We start from the raw sequence: 18,873 nt of genomic DNA, 5'->3' as shown, positions 1-18,873 counted from the left end.
TGTTTTCAGTGACTCAGGCACTTCCACGATCCTTCTCTTTTATAGACAGGTGTGTCAGATGAGTTACTTCTTGTTAATGACCAACAGAGCTAGTAAGAAATGTCTCTCATGATCCTCTAGAGTTTAGGAAGCCAAATTTGCCTCCTTTGAAATGCAAATGCATTTTACTGTTGCCCTTAATGGGGCATTTCTTCTTCGAATGTGTTCCCATACAGAAAAATTCTTTTTTTTTTTTTTTTTTTTTTTTTTTTTTTCAACGAGCAGCAGGAGGAGTTAGCTGCTTGCTAACTGACATAATGAGAAACCTTTAGTGGAGATGATTGGGTCAGGTTGTTCCCATGTACACAAGGTTGTTAATCAGCCCCAAGTGGTGTGTGGCAAGCTGTGGGCCAGAGAAATGGCTGTGGGATGCACGTGAACCAGGTGAGTCAGCCTTTGCTGTGGCATTTGTTTGTTTTCAGGAGAGCAATTCCCAGCCACAGATGTCCAAAGCAGAGCTCTTGGGTACTGTACTGTACCACAGCGTGTTTCTGAATGTTTTGGTGTAGCAATATATGGCAAGACCTTCTTGGTATGCCTACAGGACAGGTGTGAGTTGGAATGGGTTGGCACATCTACACAGCCCAGCTGGTTTCTGCCCAGTCGGTGGGCAGAAATCAGGAGGCTCAGCAGCCTGAGCACGAGCTGGCTGCAGCTGCGGCTCTTCAGGTCCCAGCACTAGCTCATTGAGGGTTAGCTCAGAGCTGCCTTGGGAGAGGTAGGTATTCCTCCTTCCCCTAACTGGAAGGGTGTGGGAGAGTCTAATCATGGCTTTTGGGCCTCACGAGGTGTTGCTGTTCTCCTTCTGGCTCCTCAGTTGTCTTACTGTGTGGGTGGTACAGAACTGTGACTCTCCAAGGGGGAAGTGACTCAAGGCAGCACGAGCAGTCTTGTGGGATACGCAGCAGGTATGTGCCTTGTCCAGGGGCTGCTGGCCTCCCCGCAGGCCCTGCTTGCTGTGGGAAATGTGGCAGAGTTCACTCTGATAGTGAGATGTGTGTGTCTTAATCTTATTTTAGGGCAAAAAATGGTTATGACCACCTTTATGGTGCAGTAAAAGGGCCACAGTCTCCCATTCCCTGTCTGTTCTCTGCATCTCTTTTGCTTCAGTAGCCCACTCAAGGAAAAACTCACTTACCTTTTCTACGTTTTTATGTCTATATGTATACATATATTTTTCAATATTTTTTGCTTAAGAAGTCTGCTCATCAATACTTGCATTCAGACAAGGAGCTGCTACTTCAGCTGATCATTTGACTGATCTCCAAAAGTTATTTTACCAAGTTGATTGACTTTAACTGGAGCGGCAGAAAATCTGGAAGCAAGGTGTAAGGGGTCTCAGCCTTTTTTCTCTCCCTCAAGTTTTATTTGCTAGCATCCTAATAGCTTGCGTGTATATGAGAGAAAGCAGGATGGATAGGAAGAGGCAACATAACATACGATTAGTTTGACTTTGTAGAGTGTACACAGGTTGTCTTGGCATTTCTCTGTGTACATTAGAGGATGGAGTACTCAAACAAGTTTGCCTTTTTCCCCTCTGCATTGATCCAGTAGGGTTCAGCACACCTGGCCAAAAGCTCATCTCTGTTACGTGAGTCAGCAGATGGAAGCAGCTCTCCTGCTAAATGTGCTGATCCCAGGAAGCTGTAAGTGATTTTAAATCTTCTTTTCTTTTGGCTGGAGAAATAAGGAAGTGTGTATCACCTCTGTGGGATCACGTATTTCTTGAGGTTTGCACAAATTTGTTTGTGCAAATGGAAGAGTAAACACAAGTACTTTGCTTCCTTGCTGAATCAGTCACAGTACCCGTCTGTGTCGAGGGAAGAGGGACAGCATCAGGTGTTACTCTGAGAGCACAGAGAAAAGGGGGGATCTTAGCGGTGCTGTGAGGTGTGAACGCGGAGTGAGGCTGGAACAAGAAGCGGATGAGCCATCTGTCCCCAAAGCAGACCTGGCCCAGCTCTGGCCACATCTGGCACTTTTGGGGTGTAGTGCTGGGGCAGCCCTCTGGAGGCAGGCGGTCAGAACATGCTGGGACCTGTGTGCCCGGGCACATCTGGTGTTTGAGCTGGCAGCTGGTGCGTGCAGCTGGGCTCCTGCATGGTCGGGCTTGTCTGGCAGCTCCGTGCAGAGTCCTGGTCTCAGGTTGGTGCCTGCTGCGCTTCCAGAGCCACGTGTGGCTGTCCTGGGGGTCTGCTTGTAAGGGGGTAATGTGGAAGCAGGGGGAGTCAGCACTATGTCTCATCATAAAAGGTCCCGTGACCATTTTTTAAAGGGCTTCCCAGCATGTCTCGTTAGAATCAAACCCCCCCCCCCCCCATATGATGCTTCAGCTTTTGCAGGGTTTTGAGGTAGATCTTGTAGTGCTCAGAGACAGGCTCTTCTGGTTACTTCTGTAGGGAATAACACACGTTTTAGCTATCCTTCAGACAAGAAGTTTCAGTGGGAGACTGCAAAAACGATTGACCGATTTTGCCACTGGAAATCTGTGAGCATTGCCAGGTGTGCTGTATAGGGTAGTGACACTATGCGGCTGTGCACCTTAGGGTGATGGTTGCTAAAAATGAAACATGACTATTCACTTAAAATGATAATAAATGGTGTTCTTGGGCACATACTTGTCCTGAGCTGAATTGCAGCTAGGGGTCTCTGTGTACATGTGGGAAGCAGCAAAACGTCAGGCTGAAATGTGTACCAGAACTAGTTTGTCACATTCAGAAGTTTTGTCTGCTAGTGCTTTGGAATGGATTTTTAGATTCCAGATAAGTAAAATACAGGCTTTGTGCTGCACGTACGCCTAGGCTTCCTCCTCCTGACAGCTTTCCCTCACATGTCTCTGCATTATGCACCTACCAGCATGTAAAGGATTGTCATGTCATGATTTGCTTCCCTGGGATTTAAGATGCTCCTTCATGGCTTGCTTGGCAAGGAAGGACAGGGCATGGCTGCGGGGCTGTTTCCTTCATGGCAGCTACTGCCCTTCGTTACTTGGCCTAGGAGTGTTTGCCCAGGGAGCAGCATTTAATGGCAGGCAAAGAACTCAGATTTTAGCCCTCTATTAGTGGCACGGCCTCTCTCTCTCTGCAGGTCACTGTATCCTGCCTGCTGCAGAGGAGTTACGTGCGTTGCAGTGACAGCATGTCAGTCTCTGGGTAGGAGCAGTGACGCTTCTGTCAGAAAAGGAGCTGTCTTCAGCACAGAGTTTGGCTAATCAAAGCGTGGCATTAACAACCTGGAACCTTTTCAGCAATGAAACACAGCATAAGAAGTGATGCTCACTTGTGTGAGGGAGGTGTACGGTACCCAAGTGATTTGCATGAGCGCAGGAGGCACAGCTGGGAACAGCTTCGCCCTTCCCTAATCCTGAGGTCAGTGGAGGTATAAGAAAGACAGCCTTATGTGCTGTAGTGGCATCTGTATTTTCCAAATTGAAATTAAAAAGAATTGTTAAAAAGTGCCTGCAGTAGAAAATGTGATAAGCACCCAGGAGTGAACAGAGAAGCCATGTAAATCTCCTGGATTGGTTCAGCCCCCGGTGGCTGAGATCTTTTTAGATCAAAGAAATGGAAAGGAATATAGAAGTAGGAACATGACATCTCCAAAAATGTAACTGCTACAGGTTTCTTTCTTTTTTTTTTTTTTTTTTTTTTTTTTTTTTTTTTTTTTTCTCCCCACCAGAGCTGACTCACAATAGAGGAATGGATTTCTTTTTCCCTTTTGCATTTTTTTTTCTCCATTATTTTTGGGTCAGAAGATTGTTAGTTTCTCTTTGAAGAATTTACTTTATAGCTTCCTGATGAGCTGCAGGTGGCTTTTGGAGTCAGGGTGGCAATATATCATTCACTGTGACACTTTCTGCCGACTAAGAGCATCTTTTTAAAAATGAATTGGTTGATTAATGCGCATTTTTATTAACATTGTTAATTCTTTACCTCCTTTGTGCGTGGAACTGACCTGCAAGAAACTTGCTCAAAAAAAGAATCAAAAACTTGCCAACAGCATAAGCTGAAATGGCAGCCTTCTCTCTGCTGCAGGTCATTTAGTGCAAGGGAGCCATATAACTTAGCAGAACTGGGTATTTCTCATTCTAAAATTAACAGCGTAAAAAACCTTTTATGTGTTATGTATGATTTAGCACATAATAGCTTCAAGAGAAGTTATTCCTTTCACTGATACAGTATGCATGTGGGAAAGTGCTGAAACGCAGAGGAGACGAGACGTGCCTGTCATCACTGACCAGCTCTTGTGAAGTGCTTGGTGCTCTCATGGACTTCTCAAAGAAAAAGGAGAGTTGGAGGTATGTTGCACTTTGCACAAGGCACTTAGCACGTCTAATCTAATCCAATCCATTTTTAATGTGACTTTCACGTTGAAGCATCCTGCTGTATAGGAAATCAGATACAGCAGCGTGATGTTATTGCTAATATTTTAGATGCAGTGAGGTTGCAATGTACAAAACTATGGGTCTCATAGCAACTACCTGCTTTTATTCATGGTTAACAGTTATAGAAGGTAACAAGGCAGACATTTGTTTTGGTTTTCAGCATGCTAATGTAGTTTGACATATTCTTGCTTTTAGTTTACCAAAGCAGGGTGTCTTGTCCATCAGCAGAGTCTAGGCTTGACCCATCTCACACCCATGTCAGCAGTACTTCTATTCTTGGCTTTGCTGGAGCAATTTGGATCTTTGCTTCTGATTCTTCTAAAGATGAAGCCAAGGGACATGTATTTATACGGGAAGACTGTGGCTTTACCATTGGACCTCTTCTGTTCACACATTGAAGTCCTTTTACAGCCTTACTTGGCTGCATTTCTTCTGTGGTCAAACGCTGCTCCCTATAGGTGGGGTGTGTTAGGTATGAGTGCCTCTGAATGTCCTCAGTTGTTTCCTCCTATTCTTGTGAGAGCACATCAGTGAGAAAAACAAATCCAAAAATGGGTTTCTTGCTCTGATTCAGTTCTGCTTCTTACCGGCCAAGAGATGCAAAGGTTGCACAGACACAGAGTGATGCTACAAGTGCGTAGTTCTGATGTCCAGGTGGCATCGCTTTGTCCTGAGGAGTTCCTGGTCTAAATGTGGTTTCTCCCACTGCCCTGTGGTGCTCTGAAGGATAAGGAGAATAATGGAAACTTGGGTAACTGTGGAAGTTCTTGTCCTCACCTGATTGCTCATTAGTGTTTGAACAAGCTGCTTCTTCCTGCCTTCTTTACTGGTTGGAAAAAAAGAAGTTAGGCTCACCCTGCTTTAACTACAGCTTGCTGTTCCATAGAAATGCAAGCCAGTTCCGTAGAAAAAGGAGGCCCATTTTCCTTTTCCACATCAAAGCACACTAAGCTTCTTGTCCAAGCCTCATCAAAGGGATGATTTCAGCACATGTATTCCTTAGAAAATGACAGGAGGAACTAGGCAACAAAATTGAAATGAAACATTAATTTAAAAGAACACAAGCATCCTAATTGGAGATTTACTTTAACAGATTTCCCTCTGTCTGAAAAATGATGGCTGGGAGCATAATCAGGCTTTCAGCAGGCACCATCTCTGAATTGTTTGTAATAACTCTTAAATCCTTTCCCTGCGATTTTTAAAATGAATTTGGAAGCCATCATCCATGTGGGTAATCTAAGGGACCACATCTTGATCCTTTGCTCAGGAAAGATGTATTCATTAAAACTGCTAAAAACAACAGCGAACAGAAGGCATGTCAAGGTCACTGTGATATTCCTGTTCTGAAATTACTGCAGCAGGCTGTACAGCAGATATATAAATCATAGCCGGGCCAGCTAAGTTCCACTGACTCAGCTAACATTACACCAGGGATGAAGTGGTACAGGCTATCAGGGCTTTTTGTGAGAAACCAAGTAAAGTGTGTCTCCAGACCACATGCCACTGGATGAGATGCAAAATTCACATCCCAAACGCTGATTGCTTGGGGTGCACTGTGGTACAAAGAGCACTCCTCGTGGCTGAGGAGTGCGAACTGGCACGCTGCACTCAGCACAGAGAAGCTGCCCCTAAGCCCTTTATAAAGAAAATAATTCTCATTAATATTAACAAAAATACTCTGCCACATCCATCGGGTTAAATTCAAGACCGTATTGTGAACGTTTGAGTATATCGCAGCCTACATGTGCAAAGAAATCCCATCCTGATTCTTTCTGAATACCCTGATGATGGGCTTTGGTGTGTTTAAAGGCAAGAGATTAGGAAAGCCCCATGTTGAGAGTGACAGGGAGACAGAGGCAGAAGCAGAGCCTGCAGTGGAGGAGCGTTTATTAATAAAAAGAGACGTGCCTACAGTGCTGGCTGCTGGCGAGTGATGCGCTCCCGTGGAGTGGGTGGGAGTTTCCCAGGGAATTGAGTTCCATTTAATCCTGTTTATTATTTAATTAAAAGGCAGGGTAGCGGGAAGCCTGCGTCTCCTCAGCTGGAGCCCTGCACTTAGTGCTCGGCTCTGTATCATGAAGTGTGAGGTGGAACAGAGCCGCCAGGCAGTGCCCTGGATTTCAGGGCCCAGGGACAGCGCTGTGCTCACAGAGAGGATCTGTGGTACTGCATGTTGGTGCTTCACTGCTAGTGCTGGGGAGGAGAAAAGAGGGATGGCAGAGGCAGACAGAGGACTTCTCAGTGGACAGGCAGTGTAATCAGACCGGTATTTATGCTGGAGGGCTGCTCTCAGAAGTCTCTGCTCTCACTTTCCTTTTCTAGATTTACACAGTGCAGCTGAAACTAAGCTCCTAATGACAAACCCATTAGGACCACATGGGAAAGGGTTGGGGGAGAAGCTGTTTGCCTGGGCTTTGCAATGAAAACAGGAGAACTTGGCCTTGGCCTTCTGGATAGGCAATAAATGACAGGTGCTATGATAATATTTTTTCATAGCATTAAAGGTCAGGATGCTTATTCTGAGACTTGGTCTGTTTCTATTTGAATCTCTGTATTTCCTTCAGGAAAATGCAATGAAATATCTGTGTTCTTTGGTCAGGTTCTTGATGAACTCGGGACCTGAAGAAGGCCAGACAGGGTACAGAGTTCCAGTGGAAGTTACGGTGTCTTCCTGCAGACACATTGCTGCTGCTACAAGCCCTTAAGCAAGGTGTTTAGTTTTTCAGGTGTTTGAGTCTAGAAAGCATGCAAAGGGGTTGCTTTCTAGCTTAGTTCTTCAGTATGCAGGCCAGCTAGTTGTACTGCTTTTGTGTTCTGTGTGTACACAGAGCATATTTAAGTACAAAATGCCTGGCAGAACGGAGTTCTTGCTGCTGACTGGTGTTTTTAGGTACAACTAGGATGCAAGTACCAAAAATAGGTGGCTATGATAAACTATGAGCTGAGTACACAGATTGATGTTCAGCTGAGTCACAGTGTGATGGCCCAGACTCTGGGCTTTCTCAACACCTGCCTTAGGGGCCTGCCTGACAACCAGCTTTTCTGAAGATTGCCAGACCAGACTGAAGTGATGCAAGAGAGCAGGACAATGTGGTGAGAGGCATATCTCTTAAATCCCCTCTGTTAATGAAGCTAGCAGCCCAAGAGGTACCTTCTGTTTGGGAGCGATGGGAGGGTGCAGACTTCTAAGGTAGCAGAGGCGGCCAGGAGAACGGTTTGGAGTTTGTCTGGACTCTTTCTATTTTTTTTTTTTTTTTTTTTTGACACACATCACAAAGATTCTCTGGGAGATCTGTGTGTGTGGTGTATCTCTTTGCTTCCTGTACTGCGCTAGCTGTCTGTTTCCAAACACAATGGAAACTGATGACTAATCAGCAAAGCCGAGGCTACCTTACAGGCTGTCTCTGCCTTTATTCACCCTCTTGAAAGAACATCTGGGACTCTTCTTCCAAAAGTGCTTTGATTTTTAGCTCAGGAGGAATGGGGGCAGGATGTTCTCTGTGAATCAGCCCTAACCCCTGTTGGTCCGACAAAGCAAAACCCAAGTTTTTTGACCTTGTTGGCAAGTCTTTTCTGTTTATTCATGAATTTTACTGTGGTCGGGACATGGGAAAGATTTTGGCTTTACATGTTTGCACTGGAAAATGCTCCTGCTTTTGTTCATTCAAATGGAGAAAAGGTTTTTGTTCTGCTCCTTGTACTGGGAGTATAAGAGGAAACTGCCTGTATTTCCATTGCTGTCTCTACATTGCCATGGGAACAGATTTGAAGTGCTGCATCCATTAAGTCACTTAGTTGAAAAATGGCACAGTTTATCCATTCAAACTGCACTTCTGCCACCGCTCTGTGTATGTCTACGTGGCACAATGTAGTTTTTTTAGCTAGCTTGATCCCAGAAGCAATGTAGCTGCCTGGATTGCAGTTGCATGTGATAGTTTGGCTTGGGGTAAGTAACGCAAGCAGGGCATCATGCTAACACAGCTGTGCTGCCAACTCGGCCTTGTGTGAGATAATTCAGAAGTAGTTCAGGTGTACACGCTGACGGACTGCTGCATTTCGTTGCACAGGATTGTGTCTTAAGACTTCCCATAGCACTTTGTGTTCAGTTACTATTTACTTGTGTAAAAAGGTAATGTCCTGCCTACTACTTTTGTTCATTTTGAGGTTGGTTTCTGTTTCTGGAATACTAAGTCAGGCTTAATGCTACTAGAACAAAACTTTCAAGTGTAATTCTTCTGAGTCTAGTAATTACTGCTTGTAAAGCAGGGAAGAATCAGAGCAAGTGAGGCACAAATGGAGGCAAAATGAGGCCTCCAGAAGGAAGAGCAGTGCTTGTATTCTTGGCTGCACAATATTTTACTGCCAAAGAATTTCTAGGTATATGTTAATATGGAAAAAAAAATTAATATGAAAAAAGCAAAATTGTACAAATTTAATTACTCTTTTTAGAGTAAACTCTTCCTCCATACCCTTAAAACCTACTTCAGGCATGAATATCACAGTATGGTTTGGGTTGGAAGGGACCTTAAAGACCATCTCATTCCAACACACTGCCATAGGCAAGGGCACCTCCCACCAGCCCAGGCTGCCCAAAGCCCCATCCAGCCTGGCCTTGAGCAGAGGGGTGACCTCTGAGTGCATTCACACTTCAAATGAGACACCTTCATAGCCTTTAAATCTTGTCTGCAGGATCTGCCAGTAAGGGCTTTTTCTATGAGGAATAGTGTCACTGTTCCAGGTTGTCTGTTTGAACAGACAGGGAATGCAGAATGCCCATGACAGAAGTTTACAGGGGGAGATGGAAGGATTTGATAAACGCTGCCAGCGTTCTGCTACTCGGCGTTTGTCACGCTTCCTGCTGTAGGTGTTTCAGATGAGATTGCTGGCTGAGTTCAAAAGGGCACTGGCTCTGCAGCCAGGTTGGAGAAGATGGGCTGCTAGCAAATTGCACTAAGTCACCAGGGGAGTAAGGCGAGGAAAGAAGGAGGAAAAGAGCAAAAATTTTTTTCCCTTGCATTACTTTAAATAGCTCCCACTTTAATACCAGCAGCCTTTCTCTAGCAGCCAGTAAAATGTTATGTCTCTATTGCTTGGATGGACAGGTATAGATTAATTTTCAGATTCTTGGCAATGATAAATTATTTACAACTCTGCAGAGAACTAACTATTCTTTTAAAACTGTTTAAGCAGTTATTTGACAATTCATGAGGAGGAGGGAGCTGTGTACAAATAAGAAGCCCTGTGGTAGTACATGGGTAGTGGAAAAACTTGAAGGAAGCTCACTATTTTCCTAGGCAAGAACTTAAAAGACTAATGCTGAAATAGCTGTTTAAGTACTCTTACAGTCTGTGCAGAGCTGTGGTAGAGTCACTCACTGCACTGATTCTGGAGACCATGGTGGGTTTTGAAGTGCAAGGAGGGAAGTGGTTAATCTGAGATTTGACTTTTTACAAACAAGGTGCAGGTTGGAGTGACACCGGGCACATGGTGCAAATGTCTCCTGTGACAGCTCTCTGCAGTGGACTGTGTTTCTGAGAGGGAATTACATTTGGTAGCTGATGAACTCTTCTTCGTTTGGAATCTACTTGAATCCAGCTGATCCACAGCTGATAGTTATCAAGAGCACAAGAGAGAGTGAGCATTTGGGATGTCTCAAGGTTTCATGGATTAAAATGAGAACTGCCCAGTTATGTGTCTCAGTCTTATTTAGTGGGATGAGTGCTGTGTGGTTTGCTTGGCAAGGGATGTAAAAGACAACCCAAGTGGGTTTTATGAATATATTAGGAATAAGGAGGGGAGGAAGAAAAAAAAGGAAAACATAGGTTTCCTGCTAAATGGGGGAAGAGAGAAAATGAGAAAATAATGGATGAAGCAGACAGGACTGGAGTAGTCAATGCCGCCTTTGTTTCAGTCTTCACCGAACAGTTAGTTGTGATCAGATGCTTAATGAGATTAATTTTAATAAGGGGATAGATGTGTAGGCCAATGCAGGGAAAGAATAAATTCTGTGTTTTCTAGTTAAAAGGTTTGGTAAACTTCAGGCTTAGTTTAGAGTATGTAAGGAGTCAACTGCAATGATCTCTCAACTATCTGAGGCTATCCACAAGATTTCATGAATTATATCCCAAAGGAGGGGAGAAAAATGAGCATAGCAAGTACCTTTACAGTGAAAAAGTGTGGAAGAGCTAGTGCACAGCAGAACAGTCAGTCAAATTTTGATTTCTGAAGGATCCTGAGCTGAAGACAATCAAGAGCCTTACCTTGACACACAATGTAAATGCAGTACGTCAGCTGAACTCCCAACAGGGTGGAAGCAGTACCTTTGGTATAGCTGAGAGCTTTGAAGTATTTTTAGGTAAAGTTTTTTTTTTTTTTTTAACACTCCCAAATGCCATGATCCAGCTAGGTGGGCAGGCCTGGAGGTCATTGCTTTAATGTGTTCTCTCTCTCTCTCTCACACACAGACACACACACAAACGCAGTTTTTAAAAGTTTTTCATGAGCCTAAGTGGTGTGCAGTGGCTTGCTGTGAAACTGGTGGGAGGGCTTCTGGAGTTGGGGCAGACCAGATCTGTTTCGTACTCAGTTCTGGACAGCATTTTCCTTTAGCAACTTGGCTAATGGAGCAGCAATGCAGTTACAACAATATTTGTTATGACTCAAAATGAAGAAGAGGAGAGCTATCAAACACTCTGAAGGATGGCATCAGAACAGAGGCTAAACTGGAAATAAAGTTAGGCTCTGTTTTTGGAAATGAAATACATATGTATCGCAAGTCTTTGGCTACTCAGGTGTGTGCCAGCTACATGACGCAGTTGCAAAAAGGCAAATATCATTGCAGAAGGCTGTAGGAGGAGTGTCAGATGTAATTATTCTGCTCACCTCGGTGCTGGTGAAGGCTCAGCTGGAATCCTGCCTTCAGCTCTAGGCACCACGCTTCAAGAAAGAGTTTGAAAGAAATGAGAGAAGAGTAATGAGAACAGCAGGTGGTTCTCAGGACATGAGATGGGAGATAAATGACTATTATTTCTTCCCCCTCGAAGAAAAAAGGAATCACTTAAGTTGCAGCGAAGACTTGTAGAGGTGTTCTAATTGGATTCCTAATTGCTGCCTGAGCAGAGAAGCATTTTAGGAAGACGGAGTTGTAGCCACAGCCTCGGTGCTGTTCATGGAGTAACTTGCAACATGTGGTAAGAAAACTGGTTGGTGTTACTCTACCTGCACACATTGGAGTAAAGTTTCTGCAGTCCAGAATCTGTTTCCTGAGCCGTCCTGCCATGCAGCTGGGGCAGTTGCCTCTGCTCCAGGGTTCCCATCTCTGGGTGTGGGACCTTGAGCATCCTGGGGATGGGAATGGTATTTTCCCGGTGCTAGTGTGATGACTTCTGAGCTTTTTTTCCCACAAGCACCCCCTAATTTCTTTAAACATCCTTTTAATGCTGTCTGACTCTCTCCTCTAACATCTTTCCCATGTGTTTTCCAAGGTTTTCTGCTTGGCCTGGCTTTGCCAGCCATGCCACTGGCCTCTTGCTGTCCAGGTTCTTGCAACCACCAGAGGGCTTTCTCATGGCCCCACCGTGAAGGGTGTCAGCGTGTGAAGCCAGCATCTGCTTTCTTACTAGCAATGGCAAAGTAATCATCTAGACCTTTTAGGTCAATGATTTATGTGATGAAGCAGGATGCAAGCTATATGGAGATCCATTTCACTGACACTTCAGTGGGCTTCTAAATTAGCCAAAGCCTGTGCAGCTTACCTAGGGAAGATAGAGCAATGATCTTTTTTCCATGGACAGATCTCAGGGTTTTCTCACCTAAATCATTCTGTACAGTGTAAAACATGTTCTTTTACTGTTGAAATTGGACATACAGGGTGCATAATATCTGTGATTTTTCAGGCAGTACCTGAATTCAAATGCATGTATTTAAACTGAAGAAGAGCCTTGACAGTATTTATTTTACATACATATTTTAGTCTCGCTTACCTATCCCTCTAGGCTAGGTAGACTGTTACTGTTATCGGAGGAGTTGCCATGGAAACAGTTTTACCCTCTCCTTCCTTTTCAGTCTGCTTCCCTTTGCCAATATCCGTCTCTTTAATTCTTAGGGTTTTACTTCCATTTTAGCATGGCCATAGTCTTAAACACCCTGTTACCAGGGGACCCTGAGTGCAATAAATCTGTTGAAATCAATGAAACAGTTTCAGATGTAAAGGTGAGACCATGTCTCTGGGTTTTCAATCCTTCCTCTTCTCTTTTCCCTCCAAAATTAAGTATAAAACTGCTTTGAGGTCAAAGGCAGATATTTGGAAGTCAGAAGTCTTTCAGGCGATGAATGGGCTCTTTTCATCCATGGTAGGAACGTCTTCACCTCATTGCTGCCCCTGGGTAATGTCAGTGGTTTACATGAACGTAACTGAGAGAAAGTATTAATGATTTTACATTTTGAAGAGTCTTCAGTGATGTCTTCAAGAGGAAGATGTTCCACTTGGATAGCATTTAAGTACTGGAATGTGTGCACTCCACATGGCAACCAGCTACAAAGGTCATTCACCAAATTGAAAAATGTATTAGAAATGTGGGATTTGATAATTTGTAGCCATCAAAGCAATCACAGACAGCAAAACACAGTGAGGAGGAAGCGGCTTGTCTTATTCTTAAAGCTCAAATCCCAATGGAGAAATAGGAGCTACAATGAAAGACTCAAGAAAGCTTGTATTCATGTGATCCCTTATCATGGTGGTGAACTTTTATCAGCCTCTGATGAAAGAGGCTCAGCAATACTCCCAGCAAAAGGTTAGGATTGTGTGTTTGCAAAGTGAACTCCTGACTTCATGGGCTATTTGACAGAAGGGGCTGTAGTCAAGGCAACCAAGCAGAATGATGGGCATCAGTCCAGGCTGTGGTCAGTCTCAGGAGGACCAATATCCTTGCCTTAGGTTTACTGATCCAGCAGTGGTAGCGCAGCAGATAGCCTTTAGAACATAGTGGCTGCTCTGTTAGTTTGAAATGGATCTGATAGTGACCAGGTAATGTATGAGTGTGATTGTAAAATAGTGCTCTGTGCACTGTTAACCTGACTTAACAGCAAGTGGAGACATCACAAACAACCTTGACTGAATTTCCTTTTATCTCAGGAAAAAAAATCTAGTGCCTGGGAGATGAGTGGCTGATACAAATATGGGCTGAAAGTATGGAACGTGGTCAGGGTTATGCATGAGAAGAAATGATTTAAGAGTAGGGGACAGAGTTAAAGATCAGAAGTGCTGAAGGACCAGAGATTGTTGGGATAGATACAGGGCAGGTGCCTTTGAGAATTGTTTAGGTTTCTGTGGTTGGCAGAAGCAGTGGGTTAGGAGTAAGGATGGGATATGAACTGGCAGAGTCTGAGATACACTGGTAGGTCTAAAAGGGCCCTGGGGCTTCTAGGGGTCTTGGGCTGTGACAAGCATTGCTGGAGGTCAGGGGTGGGGATCTGGTCCGACTTTAGGGCTGTTGCTTGTCAATCTGGACCACAAGTTTAGGTCTGTGTTATAAAGAATTTTTAGAAAAATGCAAAGCTTGGGCTGGATTTGGGATTGGAGGTAGGGCTGTTAGGTACAGAAAGGCTGCTAGTTCAAGCTAAAAATCTTTAGCTGATGCAGCCTTTTATGTGGGCAATATTTCATGCGGTCCAAATCATGTGGTGCCTCTTGAGAGAGACTAAAGTTCAGCAGATCATTCATGTATTCTCAGCTGCCTTGTCATGATAGTGCAAAAGAGGATATAAAATAAGTCTCTGCCCTCAGATATTTATTTCCACTTCCTTTATTAATCCTTTAATTGCAATGTGACTTTCTGGTGGGAGGTCTGCACGAACACGTGAGCTGCCCTGAAGTCTATTGATTTCAGCTTGAACATCTCTCGTTCTATAGTTACAGCTGACTTAATTTCTGTACAAATTGTCCTGTCGTACCAAATCCTGTAGTGAGGATGCAATGAGACAGAAGTATGGTAAGAGCTATTCCCACACTCGGTGTGATGTAATGAGCTAAACATCTGCTGGATTTCAGGAGGCTTAGGATTGTGTTTGGGGTGGCACAACTTCATGGGCAAGATGATACAAGTTTTAAGGCTGTGCTACGTGTTCCTCTGAAAAGGAGAATTAAAAATGACTAGTGCAATTAAAGCTTGTCAAAGTAATTACAAGAATGAGAGGAAATATGAGAGTTTATCTGCTTATGCATAGTATAAATGCCAAGAATAGGTAAGATAAACAGCAAACGCGAGAATTAGAATAATACCATAAAAATATCAGAGGCTATATCATTAACTGAAGGTTCTTTCATCTTCTTCTGACTATGCCTATTCATTTAAACCTGCATTGTATTATAGAAGCTTCTTTGTATGGTTCAGTGTATCTCAATTAAGATTTTACTGCCCTGTCATAAAGCTTATCACAGGCTAAAAGTTTGCTTTTATTTCTCGTTCTGTGAAGCCTGCCAAGTTCTGTATAAGCTGTCACTCACCGCATTACACTCAGCGGATGAATAGAAGTTTGTTCACAATGAAGTTGTCCCAAATTTCTCGGGGTTTTTTTAGACCATTTGCAGCCCGTCCTATCTTTCTAAATCCCCTGCACAGAGCTTTTGAGTCAGAAATGACTGCACTGCAGTGCACCAAAACACCAGACAATGGGTCTGAAAAACCAGCGAGAACATCAATCATTCGATAGGCATTTCTAGCAGCAGCTTCATTTTGGTCTCCTTTATACTTGTAACTTATAATCAAATGATATGGTGTGTTAATGACAACACAGAAGAACTGATTCACCACTTCACACTGTAAATATGAAATGTCAGGATTTGTACTAAGAGTAATATCTCTTGGACCCAAGACAAAATCAAGAGTGAAGGTGTTAGTAATAGTTTCTTACACCTGTTGTCTCAGTATTGCTGCGGTGTTACTCATGATGTATTTGTGACACATGGCACAGAGGCATAGTGCCCACTAACAAAAGCCTAAACTACTCTAAGTAATTAAGTAAAGGGCCGCTAAGGAATGTCTGCTTGGTTTTGTGCAGGTAAATACCTGGCAGAGAAGTTCACACCAGGTAGTAAGTCGTTGTAGTGTCTCTATTTCTGAGATAAATGAGTTCATTCAGTATGAACTATGGGCTCTGCATGTATAATGCAGGTATATTTGGTGCTAAATTGCATGAAGGCATTAAACTTGAGTAACAATTTAGGATATTCTTGGAGAATTTGCATAAATATAAGAATATGAAAGGTCAGACAGTGTTTTCATTTACAGAAGGCTCACAGAGGCTACTCATCCTCAATTTCTCTTCGCTTCAATGAGATGTGAGTTCCCCAGCCCCATTTCCATGCTGCATATGCAAGAACAGGTTTAAAACAAAACTATATTTCAGTGAGGGAGGGGGGCATTCAGCTTTTCGGGAGGAAGAATTTGTGAGGGTGTAGTCCAGATCTTGTGTGTGTCCTCTCTTAAGGCAGATGAGAATGTAAGGAATTAAATGTTTGGGTGACTTAAAGGATGAGCAGTCTTTCTCCTGATGCTGCAGTACCTTATTTCCTTTATCTTGAAATGAGTCTTGTCTTGTGGACAAATGATGTTCCAGTTCAGTTCAGTTTTTTATTTATTGTGTTTGTTTTGGGGCTGTTTGCACATACACAGTGGGGTGAAATTGATGCCAACTTAAGCCATTTGCAGTATTTCTTTAAATTCATTTTCTTTTCTCAGCAGTATGCAGAACCATGGAAAACAGCTCTTACTGGGATGTGTTTCAAACTGGTTGTGAATGCAGGAATTGAAATGTGTATTTGCAAAGTAGCAAACGTCCGTGTACCTTTAAGCAGCATAACAGGAATAAAAAGCCACATTACAAAGATTATTGCTAAACTGAAGCTTTCCTGACATCTGTGTCTTGTCTCTTTTGGATATTTTGGTATAAATCATTCTGCTTTCATGTGGAAGCATTGATTATATTCATTTTGAGTACTGTAAATCAACTAGTTTTAGGTGTGTGTGTGTGTGTTTTTTTTCTTGGTGGGGGGTGTGACATTGTTTTTGTGTCAGCATCTCTAGATTTGGGCTAAAATTCTGGCCCTTCTGAAGTTAAGTGGGAGCTTTGGCTTTAATGTCGTTATATCCAAAGTTTTCATATACTGTTTTATGACTGTCCTTCTCTCGTCCTTCTCTCATTATACTTAAATGCCATGAGGCACAGTCAGATGCCAGCGAAAAGTTCAGTTCAGCTGTAGTTTAGCAGTGTTTTGTTCTCAAACCAAGAAGGAAACTAAGGTTTCAGTTGAGGGCTTGTGATTTGTTTCCTTTCCAAGGAAAGCATGACTATGTGGTGTTATGCATGTGTTGCAATATGCGTACACCCCGACAGCTTTACCACCTGTGTGAGCTGTTAACCAGGTACGGAGGAGCTGGGATAATTGTTGCATCCTGAACGCAGAGACATAAGAGGGTATGGTACACCTTTTCTCTTCTCCTTCCATCACTTGGGTGATGATTTGTTGGAGTATGACCCTTGGCAAGTACTGCAGCAGGCTGCTAGGATTCACAGGGTGATTAAAGGGCCCACTAAATAAGCAACTGTTTAATTCTACAGTTGCACTGCAAGCTTGCAGTCTGTGTTTTCACTAGCATAACACATTGAGCAATAGATAACTACAGCAGTGTTCACACAGAACTTCACAAATCATGGTCACAGTGAACAAATATTCTAAGCAGAAGTAACCCCCCCAAAAAAAGGAGCAGTAACATTTCATACACACTCTTCCAGAACAAAACCATTGTCCTGTTGAATTGGCTCCTACTTCCAGTTTTAAAGTCTTTGGTGTCTTCTCTCCCTGGATTCCTACTGGAGGAATTATTGGACAATTTATCATCATTTCTGTATTATTTCCCTTGTGAAAATCAAATGCCCGGTCAGGGCCATAAAACATGAGTATCTTATTTTTAAAACCGCCACACATTTGTGTGGGAACAAGAGCTGAAAATGAGCTGGAGAGAGAGAGAGCCCTGCTCAGTCCTCAGCCCTGGAGGCCTTCAGCAAGCTGCTGAAAGCAGTGCATGGGGAACCCCACACCAACACATAAGATATTCGGGTTCAACTTGCTTTGGCTTTTAAAGTGCCCAGGTTATGCTGAAACCTATGCCATTAAAATTACTTGTGGGAGGGAGAGGTAAGTGAAGGATTTTAACTCCCTGAGCTCAGGGGCTGGGGTTTCCTGGGCTTCTCCAAGCAGACAAGCTGTGTGCAGACAAAACCCCCAAGAGATGAGTTACATGTAACAGCATTCTGCTAAATTGGGAAGGTGTTCTGGGGGGGTAATGGCTGTCGTTTCTTCTCCTGGCCTGGAAGAGGGCTTTTAATGATCTGAGGGGATCATTTGTGTCAAAGAATCTGTATTTCTCATCCAGTAGCCACAGATCAATATAAACACAATTACTTTTATTTTAATTAATGGTAATAATAAACAGGAGAACTGACTTTATCCTTATTTTCCTTGGGCTTTTATGCTTGTTGATTTAGGTTTTTAATAGCACTGATGTATCCAGAAGGAAGTTGCACAGTTTCCATCCATGTATTAGCTGACAGGACTGACAAATAATATTTGTAGCTCTATTTCTTTGGGGATATAAAACTTCTTCAAAAGAAAGATGATTCTGTGAAAACTGTTGATCTTGTATATCTGTTACTGCATCCTAATTTCTGAGCTTTTTTTATTTTTCCACAAATACCATAATTTAAAAACTTGTTACTTAAAAAGTTTCAATTTCTTAACACTTTTTTTTGTTTGGTTTTACAACACTTTTTCAGAAACTTAAAAACAAAACAACACAAAAAACACACAAAAAAAAACACACAAAAAATACAGATAAAGCTTGTCAAAAATTAAAGTTGTAATGATATATTCTTGGAAATTTGATAAACAACACTTTCAATTAAAAATACTTAGTGAAGGTAAGTTTACTTTTTTATGGTACTCAGTTCTTTTGGGAAAAAATTTAGATAGCAGCTCTGACTTTATGATAATAACCTTTGATAGGTATGGCTCATTTTGTCTTACAGACTTTACTAACAACTGTAATTCTAGAAGTAATTGTGTTTGTGGAATAACAACAATGGCAACAGATAAAAACATTCGGAATAACAAAGGAGATGATGGAAATAGTTGGCATTAGGTGTTGCCTTTCATTTGTGCCTTGGGAATGCTGAATTTCATTAGTAGTAATTCTTTGTGCTAAAAATTAGGATAGAAAAGGTTCTACTGTTAACACTAGGAGGCTGACGACTGCATTTGACTGCTTGCAAGGTGTATTTCTGCAAGATGTGCTCCTGTATTATTGGGCTACGGAAAACAAGGGCTTAAAGTGCAGTCTTTGAGGACTACTGCGAATAGGTTTTCAATATATTGTATATTTTTAAAGCTCTGA

At 42.8% G+C, this 18,873-nt stretch overlaps 1 protein-coding gene across 7 annotated transcripts in view; it reads left to right on the top strand.

The window, feature by feature from the left end:
* Nucleotides 1-501: 501 nt before the first annotated feature.
* The window catches only part of NCKAP5 (NCK associated protein 5), a 435,214-nt gene continuing 416,842 nt past the window's right edge, over nt 502-18,873 (top strand). Inside the window, exons 1-3 of one of the 7 annotated variants that reach the window (XM_068687308.1) lie at nt 502-757; nt 857-947; nt 1,594-1,685. The gene's annotated coding sequence lies outside the window, so the exon portion shown is untranslated. Of the gene's footprint in view, nt 758-781; nt 948-1,590; nt 1,686-18,873 lie in introns of those variants that run through there. The other 6 variants (XM_068687306.1, XM_068687310.1, XM_068687307.1 and 3 more) reach the window with 6 other exon arrangements.

This window comes from Anas acuta, chromosome 6 (genome assembly GCF_963932015.1).
Source record: "Anas acuta chromosome 6, bAnaAcu1.1, whole genome shotgun sequence".
Taxonomy (NCBI): domain Eukaryota; kingdom Metazoa; phylum Chordata; class Aves; order Anseriformes; family Anatidae; genus Anas; species Anas acuta.
This window is presented reverse-complemented; position numbering and strand designations above follow the sequence as displayed.